This window comes from Oryctolagus cuniculus, chromosome 1, assembly GCF_051225735.1.
Source record: "Oryctolagus cuniculus isolate XC-2025 breed Fujian yellow rabbit chromosome 1, ASM5122573v1, whole genome shotgun sequence".
Classification (NCBI taxonomy): Eukaryota; Metazoa; Chordata; class Mammalia; order Lagomorpha; family Leporidae; genus Oryctolagus; species Oryctolagus cuniculus.
This window is the reverse complement of record NC_142867.1, coordinates 153697086-153710790: the sequence shown is the minus strand read 5'-3', so window position 1 is coordinate 153710790 and position 13705 is coordinate 153697086.

Genomic DNA, 13705 nt, shown 5'->3' with positions numbered 1-13705 from the left:
TCTAGGCTTTTGCAGACTCATGGGAGCTTCGTCTTGACTCTGATCCTTACAGTCCAGGCTGGTATTTACACTGGTATAAAATTCTCAGAAATCTAGTTGGTCTCCCACATAATCCTCAGTTCAAAACCATGAGACAAGAAGGTCCTCTGTAGACCTTTGTAGGTCATCTGTGTACCTGCTTCTCTATTCTTGGCTTTTGCTGAAATAGTTAATTAGGTTCATAAATCACATGCTTAATCTCTTTAGCAAAGAGTTCTCTGGCCACACACTTGGCTCTGTTTCCAGAGCCAAATCATCAAGTGCTGCTTCCTTTTTTGCTTAGCAGTTCATCCTTTGATTTATCTCTTTCCCTCTTAATATTTTTATTCTGAGTACCCAGAGCAACTAGACAATACCTTCCACACTTAGCTTGGAATCACTTTAGCTAAACATCCAGATTCATCACTTATAAGTTCTACTTTCCACAAAACGTATAATATAATTCAGTCAAGTTCTCTGCCATTTTATTACAAGGATTTCTTTTTATCTAGTGTAACTTGTTCCTCATTTTCTTTTGAGGCTTCATAGGGTGCATGTTGCTAGCAACATTCTGTTTATGATGATATACGAGCAAAATCTTTAAAGAGGAGAGAAAGTTTTGCTCCAACTTTTTCACACTTTTTTCTGAGCCCTCACAAGAGTCAACTTTAAGACCCATACGTCTACCACCGATGTCATCAAATGAATCTAAGCTTGTCTGGAAAATTCTTCCAACCTCAACCCATTAGCCACTTCCAAAGATATCTTCTAAACTGTAAGTATGTCTTACACCCCATGCCCTATTACCAAAATCTACCTTCATTTGCTAGGGATTCTGTAACAAAGTACCAAAAACAACAGAAATTCATTCTGTCACAATTATGAGGCTAGAAGTCCAAAATGAAAGTTTAGACAGACCCAACCTCACTTTGAAACTCTGAATAAAATCCTTCCGCACTCCTTCCTAACTTCTAGTGGAAACAGCAGTCTTTGGCATTCTCCCAGTGTCTGCCTCTGTTATCACGTGGCATTTTCCTCCCATGTTTTCACATGGTATTGTCTTGTTTGTGTGTCTGTGTCCAAATTTCCTTCTGTTATTAAGAACACCAGTCATGCTGGATTAAGCCTGCCCTAATGACCTCATCGTAGCTGATTACCTGATTGAAGACCCTTTTTCCAGATAAGGTCACACTCTGGTCATTGGAGGTTAAGATTTCAACATACCTTCTTGGGGACACAATTCTCCCAGGAACATGGAATGAACATTGGCAGGATATATATTCCTGTGTACACACCAACTGGGTCAAGATACAGAGCATTTTCAACACTCAACAGGCTCCCTCATTCACCGTCTCTGCTGGTGCACGCCGTCTCTGCCTGGGTCACAGAGAGATTAGATGTTATCATGCAACCAGGAGGGAAAAGAAGACACCAGTCAGCTGCAAGCCCAGCTGTAGATGATTGCAGCAGGCCGTCCTTGGCAATCGCTGTGCATGGTTATGTCGATACTCAATCAATACTCCCCAAAGGCAGCCTTTGTTCTAGGCTTAATTCTTTATGCACAGTTGTTTACTTTATTTGCTACCATGGAGGATAGCTAACAAGAGCTAAAAAGAATTAGGTCATTTTTTTTCTATAATTGTCTAATCCAGGAACTTAAAGTCCTCTCCTCACAGTTGAAGGAGGGTTTATAACAAGGCATTTTTGGAGAAAATGCCTGCAGACACACCCTGAAGCAAAAGAAGATAAAGCCAGAAACAATTATAACACTCATATAGTCGAAGATAACCATCATTTTAAGGCTAGAGCCACTAAAACATTATACTTTTTGAGTTCCAACTCAAAAATTGATTACAGGCACTGTGATGGTTTTTCAGGTTCATCTCATTTCATTTTATTCCACGAACCCACTTGAAAATATATGTTATTTCTATCTAGAAAGAATACTTAGGACATACAGTATTGGCCCAATAATTAAGCAGTCCCCAAGTAACAAATGACTCTTGGAGTTCTTTTGCACTCTCAGATTAGTGTTTGATTTGGCAAATATTTCATGAGTCGTTATTACAGACATAGGTCCTCAATATCTGTATTACAATGTTACTATAAAGAATCATGCAAAATGCCACATTGTCTTCATATTCCTTGAAGAAACCAGAATAGTGATAAAATTTTTAAATAATGCAGTCAATGTAATGATGGAGGGTAGTTCTATGAAGGCACCAAAGATAAATGTTGGCCCACCTAGGCATGGGAGGATGATCCAAGAAAGCCTAAGTTTTAAAGAAAGAATAAAAAGACTTAGGCAGATAAAGAACAGGGACAGGCAGACATGCAACACAGGGAAAATCAGCAAAGGCAGTTACTGGGGCCCAAAGTGTGAGTCAGGTTATAGTTCGAAATATGAGTCCACGGTGGAGGTCAGGTCATAGAAGAAGGGAATTTTCCTGAGGTAGTAAATTCATTGCTCATGGACTTTTCAGCCTGCAGATGTTGCTTTTATGGCCACCACTATGTCTGAATAAAATCTAAGTGCCTTTAAGCGGCGCATGAGCCCACCAGCTCACCCCAGGACCCACTGCTCCCTAATTGTTTAGTACTTTCCAGCTAAAGATAGAGTCACCAGCAGTTAGTGAGTCTTTAGATGTAAGGAGGTGACAGGTGGTTGTCCTTCCTGTTCATCACAGTTATGCATATTTTACAGTCACTGCATTGTTCTAATTTAAAGACACAATCAGCCTGCTGCACACGTCTGGACCATAAAGAGATGGGAAAATGGCATGAAACCAGGTAGGGAAAGAAGAAGCCCTTGGCTCCATCCAGAGAAGAGATAACTCCTCAGATTCTCTTGCCAAAACTTATGCTCGAGAGTTGAGTTTGACAGTCAATCCCTAGCCCGGTTGTAAATAATTACAACTGGTCATCTTTGGCAAGCGCTATCCAAAGACAGTTACGTTTATGTTAATGACTGATAAAGCAGTATATCGACTCCTTTAAATTGTTGTTATTGTTGTTATCTTTACAAATGGGAGTTAGAAAATATATGATGGTGCAACACCTGAAATCAGTGGCCAGTGCCATGGTCCCGAGTATAAGTAACAGCCACCCCAATGACCTGAATGCCTGTAAGTAGGGCCTGAGCCTTCCAGCACACCCCACACCCTACTACTTCCTGTTAACACTTGCCAGCTAAGTTCAGGTGTATTGCTTGAGTTTGAACCCAACCAAGGCCTGTCTGTATAGGCCATACCTGATATAAAGCATATGAGAGGACTACACATGTAGTGTGATTTCAGGAGTCCAAAGTAGAGGGTCGCCATCTAAAATTTAAGTGGTTTGGGGAAGGTATTTGGCACAAGGGTTGGCTCACTCTTTGGGACATCCCATGTCACATAGCCTGGGTTTGAGTCCCAGTTCCACTCTTTATTCCAGCTAATGAGCGCCTTGGAGGCAGCAGATGATGGCTCAAGTACTTTGGTCCTTGCTAACCCATGGAGAGCTGGATGGAGTTCAACATTCTTTGCCTTGATCTATACACCAGCCCTGGCTGTTGCAGGAATTTGGGGGAATGAACCAGCAAATGGGAGATCTCTCTCCCCACCTTTCCCTTTCAAGTAAGTGAATAAATAAAATCTTAAAATCTAAGCTACTTAATGGTAAATCATAAAGTAAAGCCATTACTTCAGAATTCCCCTCAGACTTGTCTTTGGACTTCCCTGCCAGGAGTTTGGGCACAAAGGGGAAATGGAAAGAGCAGGATGAACGGAGAATAATGAGCAATTGCAGGATGCTGGTGCAAAGGGACTGAGCGTCTGCCCTCACATGTGTGGAAGGCAAGTGGGGCTCAGCTTTCCCGAGATGACTTCCTTCAAGTTGCTGTGAGGAAAAGACTGGAGCTGATGAGGCTGTTGGGAAAGAAAGGAGATGAGAAAGAAGCAGGCAGAAGAGGAAGAGGAAAACCAGGCAAAGAAAAACAGTAGGTGTTGCTCTTAAAGGGTGATGGTATGGATCCACCCACTCATGACCCCAGGCTGCAGCTTCCCAAGAGATCTTTTGACACCACAGGAAATGAGCCAATCGTAGCTTTGCCAACTCACTGATCGCCCTTGCATATGTTCTTGGGAAATGGAGCAAATGGACAGCCCTGGCCTTCTAGGCAATGCCATCCCCTTTAAAATAACTTCCAGCATTTCTTCTAATGCTTATTAAGCTCTGTGCTCTGGGCTGTTGGCATTGCATGTATTTTTTCACTGATTCCTCCCAGAGAGCCACCAGGTAGTGATAATATTGTCCCTGTTTTATAGATGCAGATAGTGAGGTTCAAAGATGATAAATAGGGGCCGGGCGCTGTGGCGCAGCGGGTTAATGACCTGGCCTGAAGCGCCGGCATCCCATATGGGTGCTGGTTCTAGTCCCGGCTACTCCATTTCCGATCCAGCTCTCTGCTGTGGCCTGGGAAAGCAGTAGAAGATGGCCCAGGTCCGTGGGCCCCTGCACCTGCGTGGGAAACCCAGAAGAATCCCTGGCTCCTGGCTTAGGATTGGCGCATCTCTGGCTGTTGCAGACATCTGGGGAGTGAACCAGCAGATGGAAGACCTCTTTCTCTGTCTCTACCTCTCTCTGTAACTGTTTCAAATAAATAAAATAATTTAAAAAAAATGATAAATAACTTGCTCAAGGGCAGAGACAGCTTTAGACCTTAGTTCAGGCTAACTGCAAGACCTGAGTGTGGAGAGTGTGGGCTTCCCAACTCTTAACTCAGCTCTTAAATTTAGTCCCTTGAGAAATGGAGGAGAGGAAGTGAGAGTTTCCTATCTCCCCTTCCAGCTCAAACTGACTCTGATATCTACACCTGTGGCTTCTGCTGAAACCACACTGAACTTTTTGAGCCTGACTTTGATCTGGCCCTGGAAATGCAGCTGCCTCCTGATGAAACCACCCACTCTCCAGCTGGTGAGCTGGCCTCCATGCACCACCTCCTCTCTCCCCTGGCCTGTGGGTCACCAGGCTACTCGATAGCACCTTGGCCAGAGAATCAATGGACAAGGAAAGGAAAAGAAGGGAAACTTAGCTCAACTCTTGTTACCTGAGGCGGCAGCTGAAACCCATGCCCACAAAGGGGGTTTTGTGTTTCCCATGAATTTAAAATGTCCTTGTCCCTCATGCTACCAAAGGTCCTGAGTTGGCGATCCAAAAGAGAATGCTGTCATTGTGCAAGCTGGGCAATTTTATAAGGAAATACTTCACAGTACATAGTTATGCAGTAAAAGCACAACTCCAAAAAGCAATTTTCTCACTGTTTCCTTGTTGCTTCTGCCTTGTTTGGAAGTAGAGCAAGAGTAACGGAAGAGGCAAGCTGCTGAGTTGTGTTGCCCTCAAGAGGGCTGAGTCATGCCCCTCCTCACAGCTCCCAGCCATGCCCCTCACTGGCTCTCACTCTCCCACCCCTAAGTTGCATTTTTTTTGAAAAGCAGAAAAAGAGGGGCCAGTGCTGTGGCAGAGCAGGTAAAGCCACCGCCTGCCATGCTGGCATCCCATATGGGTGCAGGTTCAAGATCCAGCTGCTCCACTTCCAATCCAGCTCCCTGCTAATGGCCTGGGAAGATGGGAGAAGATGGCCCAAGGACTTGGGCTCCTGCCTTCACATTGGAGACCTGGAAGAAGCTGCTGGCTCCTGGCTTTGGATTGGCCCAGCTCCAGCTGTTGCGGCCATTTGGGGAGTGAACCAGCAGATGGAAGAGTTTTTTCTCTGTCTCTGCCTCTGCCTCTCTGTAACTCTGCCTTTCAAATAATAAATAAATTAAAAAGAAAAGCAGAAAAAGAGAGTCACACACACAGAAAGAGAAAGAGAGAGAGAGGGAGAGGGAGGGAGAGGGGCGGGGGAGAGGTCTTCCATCTGCTGGTTCACTTCCTAAATGGCTGCGACAGCCAGGGCTGGGCCAGACTGAAGCCAGGGACGAGGATCTCCATCCTGGTCTCCTACATGGGTGGCAGGGAACCAAGTACTTTCGCCATGATCTGCTGCCTCCCCGGGTGTGCATTAGCAGGAAGCTGGAATTGGGAGCAGAGGCGAAACTGGAACCTAGACACTCTAATATGGAATGCAGGTGTCCTGAACAGCATCGTGACCACTGCACCAAACACCCTGTCCCACAGATTGTCTTTTCTATCTGCTATTTACAGTCTTCATCAAGGAACATAAAAGCCTAGTCTTAAAACTGAGGTGTCTGTATGTCAGAAAGGTACTGACGGGGACGGTGTCACGGCACAGTGGGTTAAGCCGCCACCTGTGATGCCGGCACCCTGTATGGGCACTGGTTGGAGTCCCCGCTGCTCAGCTTTCCATCCAGCCCCCTGCTAATGTTCCTGGGAAAGAAGTGGAAGATGGTCCAAGTGTTTGGGCCCCCTGCACCCACATAGGAGAACCAGATAAGGCTCCCAGCTCCTGGCTTCAGCCTAGCCAGTCTTGGCTGTTGTGGTCATTTGGAGAATGAACCAGCAGATGGAAGATCTCTCTCTCTCTCTCTCTCTCTCTCTCTTTCTCTGTAACTCTCCTTTTTAAATAAATAAGTAAATATTTAAAAAACAGGAAAGGTACTGACAATCTATTAGCAGTTACTGAACCAATGTTGTCTCCTGACAAACTTGGCTGTTGGAAGGATGTTTTCTGGTGGGTTGACAATGAAGAGAAAAATGGGGCTATCCCAGTTCAAAGAACAGTGGATGTCTTCTCAAAACAGACTCCTTGCTTCTCTCCTCTCCCCTTTCCCTTCTCTTCTCTCCTAGTCTTTTTTCTTTTTATGCTTTTTTTGTTTGTTTCTTCCATGCTCTCCTACACAGAGAGGAGCTACTATTGTGCCAGAAACTGCTACAGTGGTTTGCAGCTCAGAAGTGCAATAAAGTTTTGCCCATGAGCTGAGTGGCAATTCTGTTTCAGCCAAGGGGTGATTCTATTTTATTTCTGAGGTTGAAAGTGTAACAAGAAGGTGAAACTTCTTAATTTTCATGTGATTTCTTAAATTATTATTCTTAGAAACTTATTGAACTAAATTAAATTTTTATTGAATTAATTTTTTTTTTTTTTGACAGGCAGAGTGGACAGTGAGAGAGAGAGACAGAGAGAAAGGTCTTCCTTTGCCGTTGGTTCACCCTCCAATGGCCGCTGCGGCCGGCGCACCGCGCTGATCCGATGGCAGGAGCCAGGAGCCAGGTGCTTTTCCTGGTCTCCCATGGGGTGCAGGGCCCAAGCACCTGGGCCATCCTCCACTGCACTCCCGGGCCACAGCAGAGGGCTGGCCTGGAAGAGGGGCAACCGGGACAGAATCCGGTGCCCCAACCAGGACTAGAACCTGGTGTGCCGGCGCCGCTAAGCGGAGGATTAGCCTAGTGAGCTGCGGCGCCGGCCTGAATTAAATTTTAACAAATTAAATTTTCCACCCTCTTCCTAGTCTCCTCTTAAAAAAAATGGAGGGGGAGGGTGTAAGGGAGTGACATTGTGTGTGTCATTGTGGTGTCCCAGGTTAAGATACTGCTTGCAACACCAGCATCCCATCCCAGAGTGCCAGTTGAGTCCCAGCTGCTTTGCTTCCAATCCATCTCCTTGCTAACGTGCCTGGGAAGGCAGATGATGCCGCAAGTGTTTCTCTGAGTGCATGTTACCTATATGGGAGACCTGGATGGAGCTCCTTGCTCCTGACTTTAGTCTGGCTCAGCGCTGCCCGTTGCAACCATCTGGGGAGTGAACCTGTGGATGAAAGAACTGCCTTCCCTACCCTAATCACTCTGCCTTCCCAATAATTAAACAAATAAGGAAACACATATTTTTAAAAAAATTGATGTGTTACCGTTTTTCTAATTTTTTATGCAAAATTTCAAGCAAAGGTGGGAATAAGACTATAGTGTATCCTCATTCACTCTGGGAAATTTTAAAGCTAGCAAGAGCAGGGAAGCAGGTAGAATTAAATACCAACTAGAGAAGGGAAACAGAGTTTTCAGTTTTGAGTTCTCAATAATGCAGGCATCGCAGCTACACATTCTGTTAAGAAGGTCTCATCTTCCGGAGGATTCTGTCTCTAGCCCAGTCCTAAAATCTGCCTTTGAAAGGATATGTGCTAATAGCTGCTCTTTGTAGTTTCTTCCTTGCCACTGAGATTCATGAATGCACAAATAACTAGGATGGATGGATAGAAGGCAGATGAAACCTGAGATCTGAACAAAGCCTCATAAACAGGTTTGCAGCCTGCAGACAATGGGGCTGCTAGGGTCCAGGGAGCTACAGGTAGGGCCCTGAGGAGGAAAGAGGGGCGGTGCAGATTTGAGACAACACTCCTGCCTCCTGGAGGGGAGATGGACCCTGCAGTGGTCTTGACCAGACCAAGGGTTCCCAGAATTCAACCCCCCCACAAACTGCGGATCTTGCTGGGCAGCAGGTGCTGACTCAGCAGGACTGGGAGAAACAGAATGGGAACTTCGAATTCTAACAAGGCCCCCACCCCACCCCACCCCCCCACAGCCAGGAATTGTACCACTGATGCTCTACCTATCATCTTCTTGAAATTCTTAATACTTTTAAACTTGAACTGATGGGACAATACAGCCCGCAGGAGAATAGAAGAGGTGTGTGCAGTGCAGTAGGGATGTGTCCTCTCCTGCCTCCCCATTTACACACAGTGTCCAAAATACCGTATGACTGCCAAGTTTTGGTGGGAGTTCAGCACATCTCAAGGTAAGTACAGGGAGAGTTCTGTGGCTGTGACTCAGTGAGGTTGGGCATGACAGTCTGGAGACCAGACTTACTTTCAGCTCCATAACCAGCCATGGATTCAGCAAGAAGCAGTTTCTAAGAAACATGAATGATCCAGGAACTTTGCCATTTCCTGTCTCTGTGACTTCCCTATATTAGCCAACCACTGCACTGAAAGTGATGACATCAGGGAAAGAGAAAGTCTCTTTTCCTTCCAGTCTCTCCTTATTCACCAGGGAGCAGAAAGGAGAGATGGTCAATAGGACATGTGCTTATGAAGAACTAAAATAAAAAGAGATGAGTTATTTTGTTCAGTGTTTCTGCTGTTCTGCTAAGAACAAAATGCATAGGTGTGTACATGTTGCAGAACATAAACTGTGTCATTTCACTGATTCCACATTACAAATTAAATGCTTCATGTGAGTATTTTGCATGGAAAACTGCTTAATAAAAAGATGAATGTCAAATGCCAGCTAGTCATTGAAAATGCTCCTTTACTTCAAAGGATCTTAAATAGCAAACATAAAACTTCAGGAGGAGTTTGAAAGGCTGTGGAAGGAACTTAGTTATTTCTTACCCCTGCTTTCTGAACAAGGGACCCATTTTTATTCTGCACTGGGCCACACAGATGATGCAGCCAACCAGGCTGAGGCATTCTGCTGATGTGGCTGTTCACAGGCCTCACTCTGAGAAATGAGAGGCAGAGCCAGGTGCTCATGCCAGATGGATCTGACTTCAACTGCTACTGCCTGTTTCTTGTTTTTGTGCTCTTAGGCACTCCCTAAAGAAATACATTTTTAAAAGCCAAACATTTTCTTTCTGGCAAATCAGTAACAACCATTGTTTAATGGGACAGGTGACATTTTGCTCACTACTTTAGTCTCCTTATCTATATGATGTGGATGACAATTCCTCCCAGGCAGGAATTCACAAGACAGCTGCCTTCCCTAAGCATTTCTTCCCTTCTGCAGACCCTAGAGTTAACAGGAGCTCCCAACGCTCCTCTGTTGTTTACCTTTTGGCTCCAATGCTTGGGAGCAAGCTCTTTAAGAGCTGAGAGATGTCATGCCTCTAAGCTAGACCCATTCCTGCAGAGACAAGCTCAAGCATAGAATCAAAATTATTTAGGGGATGGCATGGTGGCACAGTGGATTAATGCACTGCTTAGGATGCCAGCATCCCGTATCAGAGCACTTGATGGAGTCCTGGCTGCTCCATTTCTGATCCAGCTCCCTGCTTATATGCCTGGGGAAAAAACAGAGAATGGCCCAAGTATTTGGGCCCCTGCCACCCATGTGGGAGACCTGGATGGAGCTCTGGGCTCCTGGCTTCAGCCTGGGCAGACCTGGCTGCTGTGGCCATTTAGGGAGTGAACCAGTGGAATGAAAATGGATGGATCTCGATCTCTCTCTCTCTCTCTCTCTCTCTCACTCTACCTTTCAAATAAATAAAAAACAATTCTTTAAAAAACAAACAAAAAACATTCTAATATAGATGCTCCGTACTGAATGAATGCAAATTCTCTGCCTCAGCTAAGCAAAGGGAAACAGATTAGAAATAATTGGAGCAAAGATTATTGTCATTGAACATTCGCCAGATGCCTCTTGATTGTCCCACATTAATACTATATCTCCTGTTTCCTACTCATATTGTACTTATCCTTCCAGAATTGGCTGCATGAATTCTTTGGCTTCCTGGTTGAGGGGATGGGAATGGGTGTGATTCTAGCTCTGGCTCTGTTTTAGTTCTGTCTTGCTTCTGCTCCCCACCAGCATCTGCTTGGCTCCTCTTGTGAACAGTCACAGCGTTTCCAGGCTTTCACACCCTGCAGAGAAGGCAGGAGAAAACACCTTTCCCAGAAAATGCCCGTCACTTTATTCTGCTTGGCTGATCCCTGAACCAGTCTTAAGAGATGAAGACCTGTTAGTGTTTGATCCCATATGTTTTAGATGGCCTGACCTATTCACTTTGACAAGAGCAGGTGATTCTGTTGATCCATTTAGGACACATTCTTGCCAGAAATGGGGCTAATCCCAACCTAACAAAGCACAATGGGCTTGGCATGGCAGAGTAGTTACTGGTTGGCAACCTATGTGGTTTTCTTCCTAATAGCTGCTCCAGTAGATTCACTATTTATGTTAATAGACATTTCTTCTTTTAGGACTCTTTGGCTACCTTTTATATAATAGCTATCTCATTTTATTTTTTAAATTTTTAATTATTTTCATTTTATTTGAAAGAGAGAGATCAACCTGCTTAGCTAGATTGCTCCCCAAATCCCCACAACAACCAAGGTTGGGCTAGGCTGAAACCAGGAGCCCAGAAGTCAATCCAGATCTCTGCTGTGGGTAGCAGGGACCCAAGTGCTTGAACCATGTTCTCAGGATGTGCATTAGTAGGAAGCTGAGTGGGAAATAGAGAAGCCAAGACTCTCATATAGGATGTGAGTGTCCCAAGCAGATACTTAACTGCTGAGCCAAAGGTCTACCTCAGCTCTCCATTCTCAATACAAGACAATGATGTCCTTGGGGCCAGTGTTGTGGTGCAACTGCTAATAAAACACTGCCTGTGACACCAGTGTCCCATATCAGAGCACCAGTTCAAGTACCCACTGCTCTCTTTCCCATTCAGCTCACTGCTGATCTGCCTGGGAAAGCACCAGAAGGTAGCCCAAGTGCTAGGGCCCCTGCCACCAACATGGGGGACCCAGATGGAGTGCCAAGCTTCTGGCTTTGGCCTGGCCGAGCCTTGGCCATTGTGGTCATTTGGGGAATGAACCAGCATATAGAAGATCTCACTCTCTCCCTCTCCCTCTCTCCCTCCCTCTCCCTCTCCCCGACTCTGCCTTTCAAATAGATAAAAATAAGTCTTGTTTTGTTAAAGATTTATTTATTTATTTGAAAGTCAGAGTTACACTGAGAGAGAGAGAGAGAGAGAGAGAGAGAGAGAGGTTTTCCATCCACTGGCTCACTCTCCAACTGGCTGCAACAGCCAGAGCTGGGCCAATCTGAAGCCAGGAGCCAGGAGCTTCTTCCTGGTCTCCCACATGGGTGCAGGGGCCCAATCACTTGGGCCATCTTCTACTGCATCCCCAGGTCATAGCAGAGAGCTAAATTGGAAGTGGAGCAGCCAGGACTCAAACCGGCTCCCATATGGGATGCTGGCATTGCAGGTAACGGCTTTACCCACTACACCACAGCGCCAGCCCCTAAAAATAAGTCTTAAAAGAAGAAAATGGGGGCCTGGGGAGGGGTTGGGGGAGATTAAAAAAGAAGAAGAAGAAAATGGAATGATGTCCCCTGGAGAATAAAGGGGAGGCTTTCTCAAGGTCGTCATATCTGTATCATATACACCTAGTTACCGGAGAGCTGCGCCCGGTGCACTGCTCTGCCTCTAACTTATTCTATCCCTTGATCATACAAGTACTGCCTGTGACACCAGTTAAAGCTGTTATGTTTACACAAGAGTACTTTCAAGAGTTCATGGAAAGGTGGAATTAGAAAATAAATGTATTTTGGTATAGGAGCTTTCTGAAATTCATGCATGTTCTTCCATAATACGTATTTTCCATAAGTTTTTGAAGTACCCTCATAAATGTCCTCTACTGTTTCTAGGCACCAAAACCAATGTGTCCCATCTATACCACAGCACCTAGTTTAGCACCAAGGACAAAAACAACTTTAAAGAGCTTAATTAGCTTTATTTTCCTTTTAAAGAAATCGTTAGTTATTTATTTGAGAGGCAGAGAGAGAGAGAACACGTTCCCATACAGTAATTCACTCCCCAGATGACTCCAACCACTGGGGCTGGGCAAGGTCAAAGCTGAAAATGGGGAAGACTCCCAGACTCCTATGTGGGTGGCAGGAACCCTATCACTTGAGCCATCACCTTGCCTCTCAAGGTCCATGTTGGCAGGAAGTTGGAACCAGAGCTAGGAATCAAAACCAGGCATGCTAGTGTGGGACACAGCTGTCTTAATCACGAGACCAAATACCTTTCCCAATAGGCTTTATTTTTGATTCCAGAATCAGCCAACAATTCATTTATTGAAACAGTAAGGCTTGTGATGGACTACATAGGAGAGGTTGGTTTTGTAGACATAGAAAGGGTTAAAAAAAAACAGGAACAACAAAAAGTGGATTGGTGATTTTCAAGTTGCTTTCTTTGTAAACAGAACAGGGAAACAGAACATAGAAAAAAATAGGTCATTATTAGGTTACTTCAGGTTACCTTGTGTAAAGGTTAACGTAGAGGGAACTTCATTATTCTGCCAATCAAAGCTGGTCTGTTCAGGAAATTTAGCCATTAATTTTCTTTCCTCATTTCTTAGAAGGTCAGATAAATATTAGTTTTGATCTGGTGACATGAGCTTTAGCACAGGGGACCCTTTTTTTCTTTTTAAAGATGTATTTATTTATTTGAAAAGTTACAGAGAGAGAGAGAGAGAGGACTTCCATCTGATGGTTCACTCCCCAATTGGCCCAATTGGCCCAATTGGCCACAACGGCTGGAGCTGTGCTGATCCAAAGCCAGGAGCCAGAAGCTTCTTCCGGTTCTCCCACACTGGTGCAGGGGCCTACGACTTGGGCCATCTTCTACTGCTTTCCCAGGCCATAGCAGAGAGCTGGATCGGAAGTGGAGCAGCTGGGTCTTGAACAGGTGCCCATATGAGATGCCGGTGCTTCAGGCCTAGGCATTAATCTCCTGCACCACAGTGCCAGCCCCGGGGACTCTTTTTTTTTTTTTTTTTAAGATTTATTTATTTGAAAGGCAGAGATACAGAGAGAGAGGAAAAGAGAGAGAGGGAGAGAGAGATTGAGATCTTCTACCTGCTGGTGCACACCCCAAATAGCTGTAACAGGCAGAGCTGGGCCAGTCAGAAGCCAGGAGCCTAGTGCTCCCGTGTGGCTGGAGGGGCCCAAGCTGCTTTCCCAGGTGCATTAC